The sequence below is a fragment of the Pseudochaenichthys georgianus genome, chromosome 4 (assembly GCF_902827115.2).
Source record: "Pseudochaenichthys georgianus chromosome 4, fPseGeo1.2, whole genome shotgun sequence".
NCBI lineage: Eukaryota > Metazoa > Chordata > Actinopteri > Perciformes > Channichthyidae > Pseudochaenichthys > Pseudochaenichthys georgianus.
The window spans coordinates 29,166,169-29,190,152 of NC_047506.1; the positions used below are offsets into that span (position 1 = coordinate 29,166,169).

The following is a 23,984-nucleotide window of genomic DNA, read 5'->3' on the forward strand; positions in this document are numbered from 1 at the left end:
TGGGTGTTAAGAGTTATGGTGATTCAGGCTTCTGCAGCAGGACACAAGTGATGTTTACTGGGCTTGTTTATAAAGAAAAACAACAGCTTTTAAACATTCCGGACGGTCCCTGCACACACAAGTCACTGCTACTGTCCACAGGCCTCCGCTTGTTCATATCTCTCCTCAAATAAACACTAATTTCCCGAGCAGAAGCCTGGTGGACAGAGTTGTCTGATGTGCGTCAATTGATTTTTCTCTCCTACTCCTACGTGGTTGAACTTGTTCCGAGTAAATTACATTATTCTGAACAGGTGTGATAAACCGAGTCACCTCTTCGCCTCCAGATGGTTCTTCCAAATCTCCCAGTCATCACAGATTTTCTTTCGCTGTGTCTTTTGTGTGGATTGAAGCTCTCCAGTATGATATAAAATCCTTAAACCTGCAGGAAAGCTCTTCATTGCTAATTATATAGACATAGCTGTGTGTGACAGATTGTCACATATACAATAATTCCTAAATGTTGCATTAAGCCTACATAAATAAGACGTCTATATCCTCTATAGGCTGGTTGGTATAACCCTCTCTGAGTGCCAAACAATCAACTTCTGCCAACATGTTTGGCGCCCTTCTTCGTGTCACTGAACCGTTTCCTTATATTATACATGAGTTCTCCTTGGACAAGAGAAACTCATGCTAACCAAGTGTGCTTTAATCCCTCAAGCTGTAGTTATACATATTCTACAAACCTCAGAGTGCTATGTATGCTCACACCAAACTGTACACCTCCCGCTTGCTCAAGTTCCCTCAGGGAAAAAAATGTCTGTGGTGGAACTTGCTCCAAACTGTTCCTCCCTTCACCACATTGTCAGACTGTCATTGTTCAAACCGCCCCCATCATCAGAGGTGTTAACAGAGGTGACGTTGACATGATTGAAGTAATCACACCTGGTGATAATAATCCTATTCTAGTTCTGTTTTCAACTTCGCCACAAAATCACTTAATGTGAGCTCCTATTATACAACTGTGACAGGGCTTTGTGCGACTGATTAAGTGAACAAAGCCAGTTATGTTGAAGGGTTACCTTTATAATCACCAGCAACAATTTGGAACCAATATCATGTAGTCATTTACTTTAATTTATGTGGAAAGTTAGCATCACAATTATCATCAATAATACTATAAGCTACTTTTAATGAAGAACTGAAACTTTTAAAAGGGCAGATACAGTATATCCAAAGGTATTCACCCTTGCTCTTAGCACAAGTTTGTAATTTTTTTTTTTTAGGAATGAATCTCACGATGGCAATGTCAGTTGGTCGGACAAACCTTGGTAGAGAAAGAAATCTCAACAACTATTGGATGGATTGCCATTGTCATACATTCTTAGTCTGCATAAATCATACTGACTTTAGTAACGCCTACAATGTTGCTCTAGTACCACCATAAATTCCACATTTGTAGTTTTAAAAAAAGTATCTTGAGATCATTAGAAAATATTTATAACATTGTGTAATTGTCTGTTAAAATGTCCTTTCATCTATCTAGTTCTTAGTTTTTTGACAAAATATCGGCAACACTTGTGATATTTAAAATGTGGCATACCAACTCGCCTAAACAAAGTGGACATCGTAAACAATCCTGCTTAGCATCAGCATGTTAGCATTGTCATTGTTAGCATGCTGTCATTTGAATTCAATACTTAACCCCCCAACCCTAACCCTAACCCTAATCCGCTAGCATGGCAGTAGACTCTTTGTCTTGTTGAAATACTATACCAAACTGGGATTAACAAATCAATCCACTACTTGCATTGATGTTTAGTTGTATAACAGCACATCAATAAAAAGGCTGTTCAAGCCCCTGGCAGAGTGATAACTAAAGAAACCTTGTTATCTTGAGAAAGAATAAATGATTCAGCTTACATCATGTAACATGCAGCCTTGATTAGTTTAAGGGACTTGGCCAATTTCACATATCTTTACAGGTTACAACGAAAAATGTGTCTAAAGCATATTCATGTCACTTTGCGGCATGATTTGTCAAGGAAGCAGAAAATATGGTATCAATAAGAATGACATTATATAGGTACTTCTAATTCATCCATTTTGATACTTTTTGTCCATTGTGTGATTGAAATTGTAACAGGAGTGACATTCGTATTGATGGAGTCTTCTTTTAGCTGCATTTGAAGAAAAATACCCAAAACTAATTTTTTTATATATATATTTGTATGCCAATCCTCTCATCGTGTAGGCATGTGAAGTCTTGAAACAATATGCACACCCCATGTAAAAGTTTGCACCAAGCAATTACACAAATCCTCAGTTGCATGTATGATTCAATAGGACATGATTACAGCAGCATCAAAATAGATTTGACCATGTTATGGGTGTCAGGGGGCATTGTAATGGGGACAAACAATGTTGAGACAAATTTGACAGATGACACAACTTGCTCATTAAGGTTTTCTCCAGAGATATCACGACACCGTTTCAAGTCCACGTCATTCTCCTAGTTAAGATGTTCGCAATACATCTCAGAATATTCTGCTTGACAAGTCATACATACTCTCCCTTTTCTTTTTCCTTTATCTCACCCTCCCCCTGTTTATTTGTAATGCCATTGGTGGATTACTCTCTCAATATGGATTATTGTTATGTTCCTTTGTATTTCTCCCTTTAGGTGACCGAAACAAGAACAGGCCCTCTTGGATGCAGTAACTATGACAACCTCGACTCTGTCAGCTCCGTTTTGGTTCAGAGCCCTGAAAACAAGATTCATTTGCAAGGTTGGGCATCCATAATTGAACTCCTCCAATTTTTGATGGAATTGTCGCAGTGTCTGTTCTCCAGCGAGCTTATAACAGCAGCATGAGTGTCAGAACGAGTTTTGCTTTAATCACTCTTTTTTGCCCATGCATGCTTGCAGAGTTCTGAAGTGAATCCAAGTAATGATTCACAACAAAAGTAGCAGCACTGTGCAGTACAAATAAAACTTTAAGTGAATCTTAGCACATTGCATGTGACGCCAAGCATATGTCAAGCGTGGCAAGATAAAAGCAGAGAAAATGAGCGTCGGCACTTAGTGATTTACAGATTCTAGTGTACAATAGCCATTTAAACGAATTTACTGCTATACCTGAAGAGCTCCGTATTCATTCAGCCATGTGACATTTCCATGTTTTGTTCTTGTCTCAGGCCTTCAAGCCATTCTGCCAGAGTACCTGAAGCCAAGGTTTGTGCAGGCAGCTCTCAGCTACATCGGATGTAATGAGGAGGGCCAGTTTGTGTGCCGGGACAATGACTGTTGGTGCCACTGCGCCGTGGACTACCCACAGTGTAATTGCCCTGAGGTGGCTCTGAGAGCTATGGAAGCCAGTGTGCAGAAAATCAGAGATTCCTGGAAAATGGCAACCGAGACTTTGAGGAGTCAGGTCAAGTGTTTTCCTATTTGCACTCATTCAATAGTTGTGGATCTCCCACTGACAGAAAAGTAGACCCCATTGTTTAGTGAAGCCAATGGGCAAAGAAAACAATGAAACATGGGACAAATTCCATCCAATAGATATATTGGGAATGCAACAGTACACAGAGGACTTGTTTATTAACTGTATTGACTTGTACATTTGGTAGATACATAACACTGGGACTTTAGATTATATACACAACCCAAAGTCCCAGTGTTATGTATTTTCAAAGCCACACATGTATTTTACAAATAATGTATTGCATGAATGTTAAGCACTCTTATCTATTTTATTATATCTTTGTTAGACTTTGACTGAAACATCATTGCAAACAAATGGTTGACTATGTTGCAGCTTGATATAGATAAGTCATGATGTCATTTTATAATATCATCTTACAGTGTACGTTGTCACAACACCTCACACTCTTCCTCACCACTCAAACAACAACCTTTGGCCACCATTTGAGCCTGGCTGTGTGCTGAAATTGTATGGAGAAAATCTTGATGTCCAGAAAATGAAAGGGTAGCATTTGCTGTAATGTGACTAGGTCAACAGTGAGTCAGCCAAATTAAGGTTTTTAAGTACCGTATAGGTGGGACGCTGTCACACCTCAGAAACAAAGCACAGTTGCTGTAATCTGTTAGAAGCTTATGATGTAACCTCTGTAACACTTTCACATTTTACAAGTGAACCATATTTTCTGTGGGTTTGGTCAAAACTGCAGCTTGAAAATACTTGGCTCTATGAAACCTGATGTACTTATATGATTCTGTGTTCTTCAAGGTTGTGTCTTCCTGGTCAAATGCACTTATTGTAAGTCGCTTTGGATAAAAGCGTCAGCTAAATGCAATGTAATGTAATGTATCCACAGGCTCTCAGGGCATCTTGCTGTTTCAGTCGTTTACAGCCCAGCCTTAAGCCATTCTGTGTGCACCTCAATGGCTCAGTGTGTCATTACTGGCTACATGCTTTGGTACTGAGGACAATTTGATTAGCACACAGCTGGCAATAACTTAAGCAGCAAGGTGCCCTGAGAACTGTGGTTGCGGTGTTGTATTAAATAAAGAAAAATAAGTAAGTTCCTTTGAAAAGCCCTGGGGATCCACTTGTATATTTGATATAATGAGAACAACTAAGATCAGCCGCAAATAGATTAGTAATCACAGTTACTTGATGGCGGACATCATTTGCTTTGACCTTTTACTGTGTGATGCTTTAATTTGGAAAATGTATTTATATGGATAGATCAGTATCTACAGTTTTAAAAGATGTCCTCACTACTACACTTCTGTTTTTCCCCTATGTGTTGTATAAGATATTGGTTGCCTACATTTTCCTCGGGATGCATACAGTTTTTATCTTTCTATATCTATACAGTTGCAGTATAGAATATATCAAGTCAGTGGGTACAACATTTACGGATCTAAGAGTCTATATGAATCTTACAATGAACCCAACATCAAGACAATGAAAATCTTTATTCGCAACCTTATAATTTAACAATTAAAGAAGAATCGGCAAAATGAGCATCTTGAGACACATCGTTACCATCCAACCCTGATATATATTTAACAATGCCCAGAATCTGTCTGTACTTGTGCTCCTCGAAATCTCCCAGTGTTTTCTATTTTTAAAATCATACCTAAAAGGGAGGGCTGTTAGTTTCCTGGGTTCAGCTGCTGACAAGATAATAATGGTGGGCCGAGAGTGAATTCCCTGGGATGAGGGATTGTTGTCTTGGTGATAAAATAATGGTCGAGCTCAGCAGTAACTCTGAGTTTCAAGCTGCCGCAGGAAACTGGACACTATGAATAGATATAGTAATAGTTCTCATTCATAACACTCCGTTCGATGTCTCACTATGGGATGCGCCTCATCGCGGAGCAAACAGAAGCATCAATCTCATTACGCCAATCCTGATTGGCTGGTGATCTTGATGTCAGCGTCAGGGAATGCACCCCCTATAAGTAGCTTGCGCCACAACGCATGCGTCATTCAAACACCTCTTCCTCGCTTCAGAGCACATCTCTACAGTAGCCAGACAAGCTTAACTGTCCACAGACTGAACCCAAATACCCATTTCGGTCGACGGGCGCTCGCCGGCTACTCCTTCTGCTTCGCAGGAAGACGGTAGTACTAACGCTGTTAGTATTTAAATCGACCTCGCCCTTCTCTTACCCGAGAAAGTAAGGTAGGTCCGATTTCTTAAGCTAGCAGCACACCTGTTGCTAGCTCGCTCCCTCTCTACCGACACCACGGTACCGAGGACGTTTTTTATTTTCTCTTCTCCACGGAGGAAGAAAGGATTAAAGGAGCATACTGCCACACCAGTCAGTATTCTCCGGGAATAAAAGACCCACACCGTCCTTTTCTCCGGATTAAGGACAAGGTGGTAACATCTTTTTTCTCCCATCCCACCTGTCGAGAGCGGGCCCTCTCCACGCCACGAGGCGACAAGGATGGACGCCCCTCTCCCTCACACCAGAGGAGTCAGGGACTCGGTGGCTCGACTCTGCAGCTGCGGGTTGAAGATCTCGGGCACAGACGCACACCAGGTCTGTTCGTCCTGCCTCGGGCTGGAAACACGCCCGAGGCAAGCGGAGCTCTGCGAGGACCTGTCGGGTAACCCGGGGGCAGCCACTCTGGACGAGATGGCAGCGGTAAGGGACATTTGTCTCCGTGTCCAACGCTGCGCCCTCCAGGCCACGGGCAAGGGTGATGGGGATCATGGTGGTGCAGGAAAGAGTGAGATGGCTCAGCCTCACCAACCTCCCAGACCGGGAAAAAAAGGATGTACTGGATATGCCTATCGTTCCCGAGGGAATTTTCGGCTCCGCTCCTCGCCTCCAATGCAAAGGAGGTGTGAGACGAAGAAGAAGAGGACGAGGCACGTCCACCTCTGCCTCCCTCGAAGGGTCCGCCGCTGCCCTCGCAGCAGCAGTCCTTCGCCCAAGCTGGCCCTCGAACTCTGCTTGGTTTAAAGCACCGGACAAGCAGAGTCGCAGCCCACCCCTAGAAAATCTCCGGTTCCGGCTGCAGGCTCAGGCTCAGCCAACCCAGAATTTCGGCCAGCAGTCGAGGAAGAAGAAGCGAGCGGCGTGACCAGCCCCTCCTTCTCCCCTCTGTGACAGAGCTGGAAGTTTATTCCCCGGCTCTGAATGTGTTCCCGCCGCCTCGAGAGATGCCTAAACACCATCCTCAAGTCCTGCACAAACACATGTCACAACACGTTGATTGATTATTTTGTTCTAAAACATTTGCCGCTGACGCATCCAGGCTTCAGGCCGAGGGCGCAGCTCAAAAAATGAAAAGAAAAATCAATAAAACCAATAAACAGCCCGTCAATTGTTCCCCTTCTGAGAGCAGCTACGGCATCTCTCAAAAAGGCGGAATTACTGGCGGGTCTGTGAAGGCACCACCGCCACGCGCAGTGGCCGGCTGGGGCTTTAAGGGCACCACCATCACGCGCATGCGCAGTGCCGGCTGGAGCCGTAAGCGTGACATCTCAGCTGGCTCTAAGGAGCATACAGCAGGAGATACTCACGACATTCTGCTTGGGGCTTCTCAAAACAGTTACACACTATCTGTTTTCACAAGCCTGGAGAGAGTCAACCCATATTCTGGAGAGAGAGGTGCTCTCTCTCTAGAAAGGAGGGTTTTATCTATAATGCCCGCCGAGCAGAGTCAGATTACGCAGACAAATGTCCTCGTAAAGCACCTGCTCAACATGGGTCTCATAATAAAACTAAACCCCGCGCGCCACGGCGTCCGGAGAGTATTGGTTATTATGTAATGCGTAGTGGCACTACACCCGACTTTTCTAGTACGGGGCGCGCCTACGGGTGCTGTCCTTTCACGGAAGGTGGTCACCACGGACGCATGTCGGACAGGCGGAGCAGAGACCTCCAGCGGGCGCACGTAAATCACCTGGAGCTTTTAGCGGTGTTCCTCACCCTAAAACGCTTCCTGTCTTCTCTCAGAGGACACCATGTCCTCGTGATGGACAGACAACACGATATCGTGTATGAACCGCGAAGGGAGGTTGCGTTGTCTCCAGTCCACACACACTGGTACACAAACTGATCCTTTGGAGCGGCAGACGTCTCCTCTCTCTGAGAGCAACGCAATGTACCAGGAGTGATGCACCTCGGGACAGAACTACTGTCCAGAGGTGCACCACTCTATGCAGACTGGACTCCACATCCAAGGATCGTGAGTCCGCTGTGGTTGCGTTACGGCAGAGCCGCGGTAAATCTGTTCGCATAAAGAAAAAATGCTCAATGACAGCTGTTCTCATTAATGCACGATTTAAACGCACTGTTAGGAGGTTGACCTCCGGGTCTTCTGTACGCGTTCCCACCCCTGGCTCGGTTACCCCCAACTCTGGCCAGAGTGAAGGAGCAACGCCACACCCTTATCCTGATGGCTCCACCCTAGCCCGCAACGTACAGGCTGGCGGAGATATATCAGCTGTTGTGCGGGCAGCCATGGCAGCCCCCACCATGCAGGGACAGATTGTCTCAGGGGGGGGGGCGATCCTTCACCCACGCCCAGAGCACGGGGCAGCTATGGGCCTGACCCGTGAGTGGTACAATCTGAATACAGTGGGACTCCTTCAGAAGGTCTAAACACTATTCAGAGTGCGAGAGCTTCCTCCACCAGGTCTCTTTACGACTGTAAGTGGAGGGTGTTTGAGGAGTGGTGCCTTCAAGAAGGACACATCTCTTTTCAATGTCCTGTCGGGGTGATTTTATCATTTCTACAGGACTTGATCGATAAACACAGAGCTTTCTTCCACGATCAAGGTGTACCTGGCTGCTATTGCTGCATGCCATGTGGGCTTTGAGGGTAAGACGGCTAGCCAACATCCTTTGGTCTGCCGTTTTATGAAGGGAACTCGCAGGCTCCTCCCTGTCTCCAGGTCGCTGGTGCCCTTATGGGACCTGGCAGTGGTTTTAAATGGGCTCAGAATGACCCCATTTGAACCCCTGGAAGGAGCTGACATGAAACATCTGTCACTAAAGACAGTGCTGTTACTGGCCCTGGCATCCGCCAAGTGGGTCAGTGATATTCATAGCGCTGTCTTGTACATCCTTCATGCACTCAGTTCGCCACAGGGCAAACGAGAGTGTTGTTGAAGCCCAACCCTGCCTTTACACCAAAGGTGGTTGGTTCGTGTACCCCAATTGACATTGAGACATTTCCTCCGCCGCTGGTTTCCTCCGGGGAGCAGCAGGCAGGATCTGTTGTGTCCAGGCCATGCTTCACACACATATATGGACAGATCAAAGGAGCTTCATCTTAATGACCAAGCCCGTTACTAAGCAACAGCTCTCCCACTGGATTGTGGAGGCAATTGCTTTGGCCTATACGAGTCAGAGTTTGCAAGCACCTTCGGGTCTGCAGGCTCACTCGACTTGGGGCCTGGCTACATCCCGGGCTTTGTTCAAGGGTGTTTCCATCCAAGACATCTGTGCAGGCGCGCGAGCTGGTCATCGCCGCTCACTTTTGTCCGCTTTTACAAGGCTAGACGTCTCCGCTCCAGCGGTGGCCCGAGCAGTGCTGGGCACCTTGTCGAGTCGGGACTCTACCTATTAAGTTCTGGTTGATATCGGTAATTTTCGAGATAAGCTCGTCTGGCAATACTGGAGCTACAATTTCCCATAGTGAGACATCGAACGGAGTGTTATGAATGAGAACTATAGGTTACTTACGTAACCCCAGTTTTAAGAGTAACATGAAGTGAGATGTCTCACCAGACGGCCCTCCTTGCTATGGTGAAGCGAGAAGGGGTGCTTATTTGAATGACGCATGCGTTGGTGGCGCAAGCTACTTATAGGGGGTGAATTCCCTGACGTCAAGATCACCAGCCAACCAGGGATTGGCGTAATGAGATTGATGCTTCTGTTTGCTCCGCGATGAGGCGCATCCCATAGTGAGACATCTCACTTCATGTACTCTGAGAACTGGGGGTTACGTAAGTAACCTATAGTTTTGTGTACTGCAACTTAGTCCAATATATTCTCTTGAGCAATATTTGTTACCATGATTTAAGCTAAGATCTTGAGATCTGTGTAGCTTTTAATGCAATGATCATGTACTGCCCCCGATGCCCCCTTGGTGACGTTGACTGAGCCTATTTCGAATATGTAAAGTTTATATGACCAAAAATCAGTGGATGTCTCATTTTCAGAGAATGACTAATTAAATGTAATAGGTTTTTTCAGGGGATTGGTTGACAATAGAAAAACTATTATCCATTTAACCCCCCAATATGATGTTATGATATGTTATAGTACAAATGTCAAAAGCTAACATCTGAACAGAAGTCGTGAAATCAAATGATTCACCCCCTGAGAATAGCTCTCGTTTCAAAAGGCAGGCCATGGAAAGCTCCCCCCCAACACTCTTTTCATATATTTATTACAAGCTGTTTAATCAGCTTATTAATTTGACAGGAACATGTAAAACACCTTGCATAATCACCAGGGAAGCCATTGGCACTTAATTGGGTTTATAATCAGATGCTGTGTTATCAAGATAAAACGTGAACTAATTACAAACAGTGCAGTCATTTTGTCATCAGGGCTGCACTTCACATTGATTTCCATATAACCGATCATGACAACGATGACAAGATTGGTTATTGAGTGCCTTGGAATGTAATCGGTTTGGCTGTGCTGTGTGAGGCACTGGTTTAAAAAATGTTTCCTTGTTTTTGTTCAAACACAATAAGCACTGGAAAAAACTGGTTTGCCGTTCATTATAGAGTAAAAACTCACTCACCCAGCCTTTTTGCATTAAAGTATGCATCAAACAGGTCACAATCCAGTATACCCTAAAGCTCTTCAGCACAGATGGCCTCCACAAAATAATTCTCTCATTTTGGTTTGACTAAAATCAGCCAAATATAGTTGGAAGGAGTTGGGGAGAGTTAGTTTGGGCGGAGTAGTGTCAACTCTAACATTTCATGTCCCCCTTGCCATGCAAGATGAGTTCCAGAACTTCGTTCGAAGGCTCCCCACGTTCTACGCCCTGAACACATCGGCCATCCAATACTTCTGGAAGGCGGAGCCGACCATCCACCAGCGCTACAAACAGCTGGAGCTCAGCACCCAGCAGCTCCTGAGCAAAGCCCAACGAATCATCAACAAGCTATTCACCCTCAGCAAGAGGTGTCGCACTCAGCCCAAAATCATTATGCTGAGGGAGAGGTGAGAAGCTGATAAGTATTCCTGCTGACTTTCTTGTTAATTCGGATGTGCAAGTGTGTGTGTGAGGTTGTTCATGTATGGAATTAAGCACAAACTCCCAAAGCCTGCTGCCACGTCGCGATTCCTTTCAAGCAAGCTCTGAACGGCAATGCTCATTTATTTTCCTCCGCACACGCTTTGCTCTGCCCTCAACTTCGCATTATGCTAATAATGCACACAATGTACTAGCGCTTTGATATTCCACGAGGTCCTGCTAAAGTGTCACACCTTGATGACTTGGCTGTACTCCCAGCACAGGTCTCCTCTACATGCAGGGAATCAAAGCCACCCTCCTGTGAAATTAAAGTTTGCTGTGTTTTAAAAGAATATGCTAAGTTTGGGAGATGTTCCTGTTGGTTAACTAGCCTGAGATTAAATCATGGACAAAAAAAAGTTGTCCTCGTCTCCTCAGTACATCATTCAATCTATTTTTTCCTCACACAAAGTCATATAGTCTGCAGACTACAAGCTTATGAAAAAGAAATATGATTTAAGGCAGTGCTGGTTAATGCAGCCAGGCTCATTTTAGGGGAGGGCCATTTCAGGTGAAAAACTCTGCAAATGGGATGTTAGCTGCTCAATCAATCTCATCGCCCAACACCAAAGGGAATATAACTAGTTCATTATTTTCCCCACATTTTCCTATCACTTATACAATCATATCAGACCAAACATATATGCACAAGATGGATTTTTAACCTATGTTGCTTTAACTCCTTCTTGTTTACTTTTCAACATAGCAAATACCAATGCTTTAGTGTGAGATATTAGGATACTTCTAATGAATGTAAACCCGTTTGTCCTTATTTCCCTAATAGACTGCACCAAGAGTTTAGCTACCACTGGACAAATTGCAAGTTTGGGTCTCCTGCATCATGTATTTTAGGGTGATCATGTTTAAAGGTGCAAATATTTGACACAATGGACACCATCTCTCTCTTTGGTGGTCATTTGTTGTCCTCTTTGTAGATGTGTTGTGTCACTCTTTGTTGTCATTATGTGTTTATATGTGTATTTTGCATCACTTTGTGGTCATTAGGTGTCTCTTTGTAGTCAGTTTTCATTTCATTATTATTGATATGTGTATCTTCGTCTGTATATAATTAGGTCGCTCACTAATCCATGTATTAGTAGGACGGATGGAGCGGTTATACAAATAACCGTTAGACATAAGTAACAACTAAAATGGACAATTCTACAAAGGAAACGTCATCTGAAAAGTCTGAGAGAGGACTGTGAAATCTATCAGTGAGACTATAGCCAGGCACAGTGAGAAATAGATAGATAAATGCGTATGCATTACACCGTTACTTTATCTCCTCTTGGCACCACAGAAGAGTAGCAATGCAACACTTGTTATCTTTCACATTACTTGTTGTATACCTCAAGTCCCCCTTTTTTCCCCCATGATTCTGAATGGATCACAGCAACTCTTATCTAGTACACTATGATTGAATGAGCCAGTTATAGTCATTCACTCGGCAGTTTTAACCATGAATAACATTTTTCAGATCTGAAACCAAGAACATATATAATTGTTGAAGCATATATTAACCTATAATCTACCTAATATTGACTTATATTCCTTTGAATGTTGTAAATTGCCTCACTTGTGGTTCAGCATAGTTAAATTATCTGTCTTCTAGTCTTTTTGTTAGGCTGTGTTTTTGTTTGTCTGGTTTGGATTAATTATTTACAGTTTTCATTTGAAAGGGTTATTCTAGTCAGATGCAGAAAGACTCCCCGTTCAAAAGCAAGTGCCAGTATATATAGCACTATTTAATCACAATGAAATAAGACGATGCAGTTATAAGTGATGTGCAAGTGATGAGTTAATAAAAAGGCACATCCATAAGTGCCTCTGCATTAAAACTAATATAAATCTCAACACTTCAGCTTGAGAGTAGGAGGAGCAGATATAAAAACATATATTGAGAGTGGACTAAATACTTCAACTGGATATTTTTGGATCCTGCTGTGATGTAACCTGGTGCTCTCAAAAGATCTAGCAGGAGTCCATTAGTTCATTAAAGAGATTCACATCTATGAACTGTGGGAAATCATTTATTAACTTTGCATTTAAAAAGATCTGCACAAAATGCTGTGCTAAATGACATGTCAAATGTTGACACGGTCTGTAATAATGAGCCATTTTACTGTTTAACACGTAAAAAATGTACAATGAGTTTCCATATTCTACAACATATTTCCCTATAACCTTGCATTTAAAGACCGTTTTAATAGAATAATATATATTTTCCTTTTGATTGAAAAGAAACGTTATGTATCTCTGCATCAGTATGAAAATTAAGGAAAAAGGGGAACAGAAATATGATATGCTTATGACTTATCCATTTTAAGGGTTCTACAGTAGATTAACTCCCTAGTCTGGAAATTATAAAATAGTAATGCTTTTTTCGGAAGCTGCACTGTCTGAAATTACAAGGTGTCAGAATATCATCGATGGAGCCGCCATACTAATGTTTTTTTGGTTCATTAAGCAAACAAATATTGCATCTTCTTTAGGGGGAAAGTTTTGCTCACTAGTGGAAATTGGATATGTAGCAGAAGGAGAAAGTTAGTGTGACGCATTGATCAGTGTGAAATGAGCTGGCAGACAATGAACAGATTGCAGAGTGAACACCCGGCTTCTCTTTGGCCCGCGCTGCACACTGCGTCTGCATGACAGTTTACATGTCCTGCTGACACAATGCGCTTTATGGTGGTGGGGAGGCTTCCTCTCTCTTGCTGTGCACAGCCCACGCTCTGGAGGTGAGATATGCACAGCTGACTAACTGATGAGTTTCAGAGGAGCTGGGGTAGTGTTAACACGTTGTATACCACTCAGGATTCACACAGATCCTTAACAAGACTTAAAAGGCATTGGTTTAATGAATCCTAAATGGTGTTAACATCAAACTTAAAAAAATAAAATAAAAAAATAAAATCAAACTTCTCCCAAAACAGTAGGATTGCATGGACAATTTTTTTAATTAAAATGTTAAATCTAAAAACCTATTAAAGGGGCCCTATTATGCACATTTGTAGGTTTCATAATTGTGTTTTACTGCCTCTGCTCAGTTCTTTTTGCCAGCAAGAGCCCAGTGATTGGTCTGTTGTGATTGGCAATCTCAACCATTTAAAGATATCCCGCCCCTTAGCCTATCACAAAAAAAAAATGTGGAGTGCTGAAGCGGAAGTTTAACATAGTGATGTCACTATGTAGCAAAAGTATACAAAGTACTATAAATGAGGCATTTTCTGAAAGGGGGGGAGTGTGTGGGAGAACAACTTGTGAACTTTGGGATTTGGGAAGTCCCCAACAATTATATTAGGGCACCTTTTAAAAAATACATAATGCCTCTTGCTCACAAATATTTAAGGCAGTGGAATATAAGACAGTGTTTCTCCAATGTTTGTACTGCTTAATAAATGCAGCAAATCAGACTCATTCGCAGTAATTGGAGTCTGAGATTGTAAAATGGTTTTATGTTTAAAATACAACATACAAGTGAACTGAACATGCTATCTGCTTGTATGCAATTGTACTTATATCATCACAAAGCATGCAATAATGATGGGTTCTGGTAGCCGAGGTATTAATGTTACTTTGTAATACAGTTAATTAAAAATGATTGCATTCAAATATGTTGTATAATATGTTGTTTTTGTTAAAATCAAACAAAAATGATTATTCTATTAGAGGACATTCTGTGTTCTGCACTGATTAGCTATGTGGAGCAGTTTTCAAATCAGAGCTTCATATAAAATGTAGTCATTAGTTGAGTTCGAGCGTTTTGTTATAAATGATTGCAAATTGCTCTCATCTGTTTTATTTGGCCATGGCATGCTGTGTGCACACAGTTTGCATTGTCTCATCACATTTTGGTAAAGAAAAGTCAGCACCACACACTGCTATAGTAATTATGTATGTGTATAAATGGGAAATTCACTGATGTGGACCCTATTTAGAAGTGCTACAAAAATGTCTTATGTTTGCTCTAAACCGGGTTTGTAAAGTTGTGAGAATAAATGTGGCTCACTTTCAATGACTTTGATCTAATATTCATCATTAAAGATACAATTCACTGTGTGTTAAATAGTTAAACAACTGCTGGGAACAATGTTCAAAAATACATTTATTGAATGTAAACTACTGATACCTGCGCCTTTGTTTGCCCTAATTTCATTTAGCAGCTGCAAATGACCAAACTAACGCAACTGCTTACTCTGCACAAGAACAAAAGGAGGGTCTCAGAAATATGACAGATGTGGAACAAAGTGAATGAAAAGACTGATCTACAACATTATATTCTTGGCATGTTGGCCATCTGCTTTCTTTTTTTAACAAAACAAACCCTTTCTTTTACAGCATCAATCAAAGTGTAACAACAAAGCAATCAGAATCCAAATACAAATGAATTGTTCTGCTATATGAGCTTATCACACCAGGAGGTATTGTCATTTGATGAAGCAAATTAGCTAACTTTTAAGTGCTAAACGAAAATATACAGTTAAGGACTGTTATTCTTTGACATTACATCTTTAGGTTTTATATATCTGACCAAAGAATATGTGGGCAGAGAAGCATTTGTTGAAGGATTTTATGCCTTAACCTCCTGGGACCCAGCCCATTGAAATTTCCACTGTAGTGGACATTTAATCTCCTTTACTCTTTTGAGCTACTCTATCAGTTCCTGATGTACTGTACAGAGGACATCCTGGTCTTTCCAGTGATATGTCATTGGTTAAAATTGCATGCTGGGAAGTTCCTCTTTCTTTTCATCTAAAATGGCTGGCATACGAAAAACAAAATTGTATAGAAGCAGGAGGAGAAGTCAAATATTGTTGAATAATTGTAATTTTTTCAATGAAAATCATATATGTTCTTGTATATTAACATGTGAGGAACTATATAATTAGTTCTGAAAGCAATTAAATAATTCAAGTTTTCAAATAACAGCCCTTTTATAAATGTCCATTCTAGTGGACGTCAGAACCATCTTCATGGACTTTATGACTCAATATTGTTGCAGGAGATGGAACTGAAGCAGACATTTTCTGTACCAGATAGTTCAGGAAGATTAACATTTTGAGCTCTCAGATGATGAGAGAGATGAGGATTTCACACCTGGGATAGAAGAGGGTCAAGAAGAAGGGGGGGAAAGATGCAGGAGGCTCCATGAGCGCACAGATAGATACATTAGCCGCGTTCACACTGCAGTACTTTTCCCACAAAGGTTCATGCGAACTTAGTTCATGCGAACTCTTTAGTTCGCATGAACTAAGTACAGATCGCGTTCACACCAGAAAAAGTCCCTGGGGGTGGATTAGGCAAATGAAGCCGCTGACGGCACTTCTTCTTCTTCTGCTTTGGGTTTACTGGCAGGCCGCAAACCACTTCACGGCGTATACTGCCGCCCAAAGTCCCCGGCCGGAAGTCCCCGGAGTTGGGGACTGGCTTCAGTAGAAGCTGCTGGGAGTCCCAGCAGCTTCTACTGAAGTCCCTGCTCTCTAGCAGGGACTTTCGAGGGGGTAAAAGGTTCGCATGAACTACTTTTAGTACCGGCTCTTTTTGGTGTGATCGCGATCATGAAATAAGTTTGCAATGAACCTTTGTGGGAAAAGTACCGCAGTGTGAACGCGGCTATAGAGACAGATAGGGACGAGCTGGAAAGACATGGCCCCCTGTGGGCCAAGAGTAGCACGTATGTCTTATTGTTGTTTTTATTTTCAGTGGAGCTTTTTTTTCCTGGAAAATTAGTTTGTTTCTATGAGCAGGTCAAATGGAGACCACATCCATAAAACTAGTCCAGATGACCCTACAGCCCGTGCTGACTGGAGTCCAATGAGGTACTTTCCCACTACATTGACTACAAAGTCTTTGAAGATCTGGAAAGATTCACCAAAAAACAAGCTAGTTTTGTATTGACCAAATAAACAGCAATGTTCAGATCAATTACTTATTCATGTTTAAATAAGGTGAATGTATTATTGTATTAATATCACTCTATAACCATAATACGTTACATAGTCAATCTGTTAATTTTGGCTGTCTTTTCAAACTAATATGATCCCGACGTCCTCTACAGTGGACATACTGTAACATTTTAAAAATAAAATAAAATAAAAAAAGTCTAAATTGCAAAATGTTTTTGTAAGCCTAAATAGGTAGGAAATCACAAAAAAAAGGAAATAGGAAGACACTTTTTTTCCTCGAGTCCCAGGAGGTTTTATGTATGTGGTTCCGAGCAATGGTTTTATTACATTTGATTTTAACCTTTTTTGGATGTGTAATGAAAGTAATTTTGTGTTGACAGAAAGAGAAAAGAGAGAACTTGATAATTAACTCAAAATTATATATGTTATGTTTTTAATTAACTTGTTTAAATATAGGTTAAAGAACAAATAACAAAAGAGGCACGAGATGAAAACTAATACAACATAAAATGAAAGAAAAGAAAAAGGTAAACGTGTTTTTACATTTTTGTTTTCATTTAAAAAAAATCCCATGTAAAGTTAATACTAGTAATCATGTGGTTTTGAGTAGCTTATCTTGTATTACCGGTAAATCTTACATACTTCTATTTGTGTTTAACAGGCCCTTCACCTACTGGCTGAACTACATCCTCTCCATCATGTACTGCAGTGAGAACAACCACATCGGTTCCTACCAGGAGGACACCCGGAGCTGCTCCTGTCCCTACGAGCACCCCCCCTGCCAGGGTGTGATCCCCTGCACGGTGGGCGAAGGCACCTCCTGCGCCTCCTGCTCCTACGAGAACCGCTCCCGCTGCGCCACCTGCAACCAGGGCTACATGCTGAGTCAGGGCCTGTGCCGCAACGAGGTGCCCGACTCTACGGATCACTACATCGGCTTCGAGACAGACCTGCAGGACCTGGAGCTGCGCTACCTTCTGCAGAGACGTGACAACCGCATCAGCATACACGGGATCTTTGGTCAGCAACGATGTCAGGCTGAATAACTGGTTCGACCCGTCATGGCGGAAGAGGATGCTGCTGACGCTGAAAAGTAATAAATACAAGTCCAAAACCATGTCCACATGCTCCTGGGGATGTCTCTACAGATCTGCCTTACCAAGAACAGCACTCTGGACCCCCTTGCTGTCTGTGTACATCAATCCGTTTGGGGGGAGCCACTCGGAGAGTTGGATCATGACCATTGAACAGGACAACTACCCAGACTGGGAAAGGACTAAATTAGACCTTCCCTATGATTGCTACAACTGGACTTTGACTTTGGGCAACAAGTGGAAAACATTTTTTGAGACGGTCCACTTTTACCTGCGCAGCCGGATCAGAGGGCCTCTAGTACCGGGAATGGAACTGTATATTATGAACCCTTGGAGTACATGGAATCGGGGAAAAATCTCGGCTACATGAAGATAAACAGCATCCAGGTATATGGCTATAGTATGCATTTTGACCAAGATGCGATCCAGGACTTGATTTTACAGCTTGACTACCCTTATACTCAGGGATCGCAGGACTCCGCTCTGCTGCAGCTGCTTGAGATCCGGGACCGGGTCAACAGGCTCTCCCCGCCCGGAGCTCAGCCTCTGGACCTTTTCTCCTGTCTGCTGCGCCACCGGCTCAAACTGTCCACCACGGACGTTGCCAGGATCCAGGCAGCGCTGCAGACTTTCAGTGCCAAGCAGCCCAACTCGTTGGAATACGAAACTACCAAATTATGTAGCTAATAAGTGGGCAGGCGGCCAGGTGCACAGATGGCAGAGCAGTTATCACACAGGCATGATGACGGTTAAGAACAATTCTGGAGTCGAGGAAGGGGACATTTGGGGGACATTTTTGTTGTCGTCATGGATCTCAAGAGTGCATTTTAGATCCTCATGTCAGCTTTTCGTATACATTTGTACAACATTGTAGATTTAAGGAGCACCAAACTTGCCTCATACTGTAGCTTTTTTCTTTCCTCTACGGATGAAAATAATAACTTTGACAGTTGATAGTATAAGTTCAATCTCTGCCATCACTGATATGTTGCCAGTGTGATGACGTTTGTAGGTTGCACACATTTAAAATCGCTCATGTACGTAAACAAAAACTTTTGCTGAAGAATTACCCAAGCAATGTAAGCATCTCACAGATATAAACATCTCAACACCAGCATGTTTTTTTGTTTGTACTTTCCTCATCACATGTACTCCCCCCCCAGTACAAAGATAAACATACATCCTTGTTTTACTACCCATTGAACTCCCTTTTTAACCTGGAACATGATGGGCACCTCATTGTTTTTAGCTTTCCATTTAACAATACACTTTTTAAACTGTACTACACATTTTTGTAAGAAAATGACAAACAACAACTCAATAGACAATGTATTATTCCAGATGTGCTGATAAAAACGACACCATGATCACAATATATGTTACATGTGCTTTTATTTTTATAATGCTGTTGTTTGTGAAAAGGTAAAAAAAAAGTGTCTATAAAATGTATAATACAATTTGTTAATACACTAAATAAAAACATTTTTATGTGTGGTCTATAGATGGTGTACTTTTCATACAAGAATACAAGGACTTTTTCCCAGCAAGCTTGATAGCAGCAGCTCGTTAAGGTCATTAATAACACCTGTGCTTTTTCCGCTATGGCACATCACTGTCTGTCGTACATGGTCACATTTGATGCTTATGATATGGTTCTGTTATTCTGAGGTGCTTTCAAATGCATCTGGATCTGTTGTCAGGCTACTGACTATTCAAGGCCAAACATGCAAATGCAAAGGCTTAAAGGTCCCATGTCATGCTTTTCCGGTTATTACCCGTCCCCTTGTGTGTTATGAAGGTTTTTTATGCATGTAAACGGTCTGCAGAGTCAAAAACCCTCAAAGTACACCCTGTAGCGAGTAAAACTCTAACAACCTCCCCAAAAGCCTCGTTGGAGATTTCTCATTTTCCATTGTTTACTTCCTGGGTATCGTGACGTAAGGATGGCCAGTAGCCACGCCCAGAGCTATGACGCGATACGGTCATGCGGTACCCGGAACCAAATGGACTAATCCGTGGAGCCGTTACGTTACGTCCGTGGAGCCGTTACATTAAGCCCCCGCTGATTGGTCCAAATTGACCAATCCACGGACTTCCCCACACACACACTCAGTGCAGGCAGATCTGCTGATTTATCCTCCCTGGCTGCAAGCTGATAACAAACAGTTGGGATCGAGGCAAAATGTGCGTATCTGAAGCTTGGGGATTTTTTAGGCGAGCAACGCGACCAACAACCAATCACATGAATCTCCCGCCCCTGACATAGAAAGCAATAGCAATGTTAAAACGAAGTAAACTGGATATAAACTCCCCAAACAGGCGAAAACCTACAGTTTCACCCACTGTCTCTGCCACCTCCCTCCATGCCTGTTCCTCCGGTTTGTATCCCGGTAAAGTTAATAGGGACTGGTCATAAATTTGCTACCGCAATAACTAATTTCTCCTCCATTTTTAGGAATATAGAAAATGAACTGCGGTATGTCACTCCCAGCTTACACGCGGTTTGATTGGCTAACGCTTGTACTGTCAGATTTGCATACACGGGATTTGATTGGCTGACGCTTCCACCTCAGCTTCAAAAGTTGAACATTGCTCAACTTTTGAATCCTGAGATGCCTGGAAATCTCCGCTTTGCTTCCCACAATGCAGTTCGGCGAAAAGTGAGGCAAAATGACGTCACCCCATTCAAAGTGAATGGGCAGAAGCGTTGGAAGATTTTGTTTAACGCTGCTGTGTAGACGGGCCGTTGAACACATTAAAGCTGGTTGTAAACATTGACTGGAGTCAACCTGTTAGATTAGATTAGATTAGAATCTTTAATGACCACACAGCCAGGCTGGTGGAATTCGTGTTCAGTGCAGAGTATTACAGCTTGTTCCATACAGTTCAACATACAATAAACAGACAATAAAAAGTACAACACACAGCACAGGGCAAAGACATATCATAATTTAAAATTCAAGGTGTGGTGGATTATTATTGTTCATTGGGGTTATTTAGTGTCCGTATTGCAGAGGGGAAGAAGCTGTTTTTTAAGCGAGCGGTTTTGGCGGACAGTGACCTGTAGCGCCTCCCTGAGGGCAGAAGTTGGAAGACATGGTGAGCTGGGTGGGAGGGGTCAGAAATTATTTTCTTTGCCCTTGTGACAGTTCGTTGGTGGTGAAGTGATTCGAGTGATGGAAGGGGACTGCCGGTGATTTTTGATGCTTTATTGATGATTCGTTGAAGTTTATTCCGGGAGAGGTTGTCTGAACTGCTGTACCAGACGGTGATGCATAGTGTGAGGATGCTTTGGATGATGGCTGTGTAGAACTGGATTAGGAGATGTTTCCTCACTCTGTATTTCTTGAGCTGCCGCAGAAAGAATAACCTTTGGTTGGCTTTTTTGTAGATGTGGTCTGTGTTGGTCTTCCATTTGAGGTTATTGCTTATGTGAGTGCCAAGAAATTTGAGTGATTCTGTGGTGGAAATGAGTTTGCCGGAGATAGATAGAGGTGATTTGGTCTGTGGCTTTCGCCTGAAGTCGATGATTATTTCTTGGGTTTTTGCTGTGTTAAGTAGGAGGTTGTTTTCTGAGCACCAGGTGACTGCTTGATGGATCTGAGTGAGGTATTGTGTTTCATTATTATTTGAGATGAGTCCTATTATTGTTGTGTCATCTGCGTATTTATATATGTTGACTGTGGGGTGCTGGGATATGAGTTGGTTTGTGTAGAGTGAGAATAACCAGGGGGATAGGACGCAGCCTTGTGGAGCTCCTGTACTGAGGTGCAGAGGGAGAGATGTGGAGTTATTTATTTTGACCCGTTGTTGTCTGTTCCAGAGGAAGCTGTGGATCCAGTGACAGATGCAGGGGTCAGTGTTCATGTCCATTAATTTATTGAAGAGTTTTTCCGGGTTGATAGTGTTGAAAGCGGAGCTGAAGTCCAGGAACAAGATGCGGGCGTAGGTGTTGGGGGATTCCAGGTGTTGTAGAGTGTGATGGATTGCCAGGTTGACAGCGTCATCAACGGATCTGTTGTCAATTCCGTTCATTGAAAGCCACACACCTGTATATATGAGGTCTCACAGCAACAATGCTTATCAAAGCAAAAAAGAGAAGCATGTTATCAAAGGACCAGCCTGCATAGCTCAGAGTCACGGTTGTATCTATAGGCACAAAAGAAGATCCTGCTGCATTGGAGGTTGCAAAGAACACAATAGGCGCGTTCCCACCGCAGTACTTTTCCCACTTTAGTTCCGATATAGTTCCGAAATGTTGCGTTCACACCAAAAAGAGCCGGAACTAAAATTAGTTAATGAGAACCTGTTCACCCCCTTTTCCGTCCCTGCTAGAGAGCAGGGACTTTCGTGGGAGAAAAAGGTTCCTATGTCTGATTGGCTGGGTGGATTGCAAACCACGCCCCGTAAAACTCCCAAAAAGTGTTGTGAAGCCGCCATTTTATTATCCTCGCATTAGCATTAGCCCAGCGCAGAAACGCAGAGAGACTAACTTATGGCAACACAAAATAAAACATGGGAGCGGTGGAGATGAGAGGTGTCGGCATTCTGGCGATTTACTCGGAAGGCTTCAGTAGAAGCTGCTGGGAGTCCCAGCAGCTTCTACTGAAGCCAGTCCCCAACTCCGGGGACTTCCGGCCGGGGACTTTGGGTGGCAGTATACGCCGTGAAGTGGTTTGCGGCCTGCCAGTAAACCCAAAGCAGAAGAAGAAGAAGTGACGTCAGCAGCTTCATTTGCCTAATCCTCCCCCAGGGACTTATTCCGGTGTGAACGCGATCTGTACTTAGTTCATGAGAACTAAAGAGTTCTCGAGAACTAAAGAGTTCTCATGAACTAAGTTCTCATGAACCTTTGTATGTGTGAATGCGCCTATTGGGCCCTAGAAAAGTACAAAACCAAAAGTACTCAAATGTTCCTATAATGGAAACCTGGTTCAGAGTGTTCAGACTGGACAGTGGCCCAAACAGCTAAGGCAATGCTGGGGTGGTTTAGGGACAACTCTGCTATGTCATTGAGCCCCAGCCATAGCCTGAAACCAATCGAACATAAAAGTGTGCAACGCATCAAGGCTGAAATCGCTGCCAAATGTGAACTAAGTACTGAGTTAAGGGTCATAATAATAATGTCCATGATGTGATCTTTCTAGTTTTTCTTTGTAATAGATTTAGCAAAATGTAAAACCCCAAGTCACAATACGGTATTGAGTGATTTGACAATTGGAAAAAAGGGTCTAAATGCGCTGTGTATTGATCCACCACTTGTAATAGAAGTGTTTTCACGGCAAACATGTTGACGACTCATTGTGGGAGAAGTACAGGTGTATTTAACAACTTTAATGAGCTACATTACACTTAGGGGAGGCCCTGGTGTTGTGCATGCTGGTTAACTTGAATTGCTTACTGTGACACTTAATGGACTGTGTCATTGTTAATTATCAATTTCACCTGTGCTCTTCCTACTATGACAATTCAAATTCAGTTAAAATGCTCGCACCATAGAGGCCAGCTGTTATGAACGACATCAACATTAGCAGATTAAAGTGGGAAAACAGTACAGTAGAGAAGATTGTTTTTGTATCATCTGCTTTTTGTAGGAATTATATTTTGGTATTTCTATCTCAGGAGCTCCTTGAGTGAATTTGGCACAAATGCAACTTGAATTAATAAGAACTCAGTGGTCAAGTCTGCTGTGACCTCACAAAAACACATTGTTGGCCTTCTGTCTGGGGCTTACATCCGCAAGATAGACATTTAATTTTCCAGCAAATTCCCTGATCAGTCCCAACACCTATTCTCGGGACAAGCTCTGAAGTCCCTTCCAATTCTGGGCAGACAGAGTAAATGTAATTTCTAGGAGATGGCATATTATATTTTGTATTTAAATGTATAAAACAAGTAATATAACATTAAAATAACTTGTTCAAGCAGAAAAAGAGATGTGTCACATCAGAGAGATTAAGTGCAATTGCCACAATTGAGACAGCTGCATTCAAGATCCATTTCATCCGGCAAAAGAAAAATCAGTGGTCAGCAGTAGCGGTGCCAGGGTATGGTTGGGGTAGGCTACAGCCATACCAAGAAATGGCTTAGCCCTACCTTAGCCCGCCATGAAAAATTATGTTAAAGTAAGCATGTTGAGAACACGGATTGCGAAAATCTACTGGTCGTGTCCACAACACACAAACTGATCCTGAAGTGCACGTTACTGACGCAATATGGTTGAGACCATTCGGGCTTATGCTAGA

At 42.6% G+C, this 23,984-nt stretch overlaps 1 pseudogene; it reads left to right on the top strand.

Annotated features, from left to right (window-relative positions):
• The window catches only part of LOC117445217 (BMP/retinoic acid-inducible neural-specific protein 3-like), a 69,128-nt pseudogene extending 49,888 nt beyond the window's left edge, over positions 1-19,240 (top strand).
• The last annotated feature ends 4,744 nt before the right edge of the window (positions 19,241-23,984 follow it).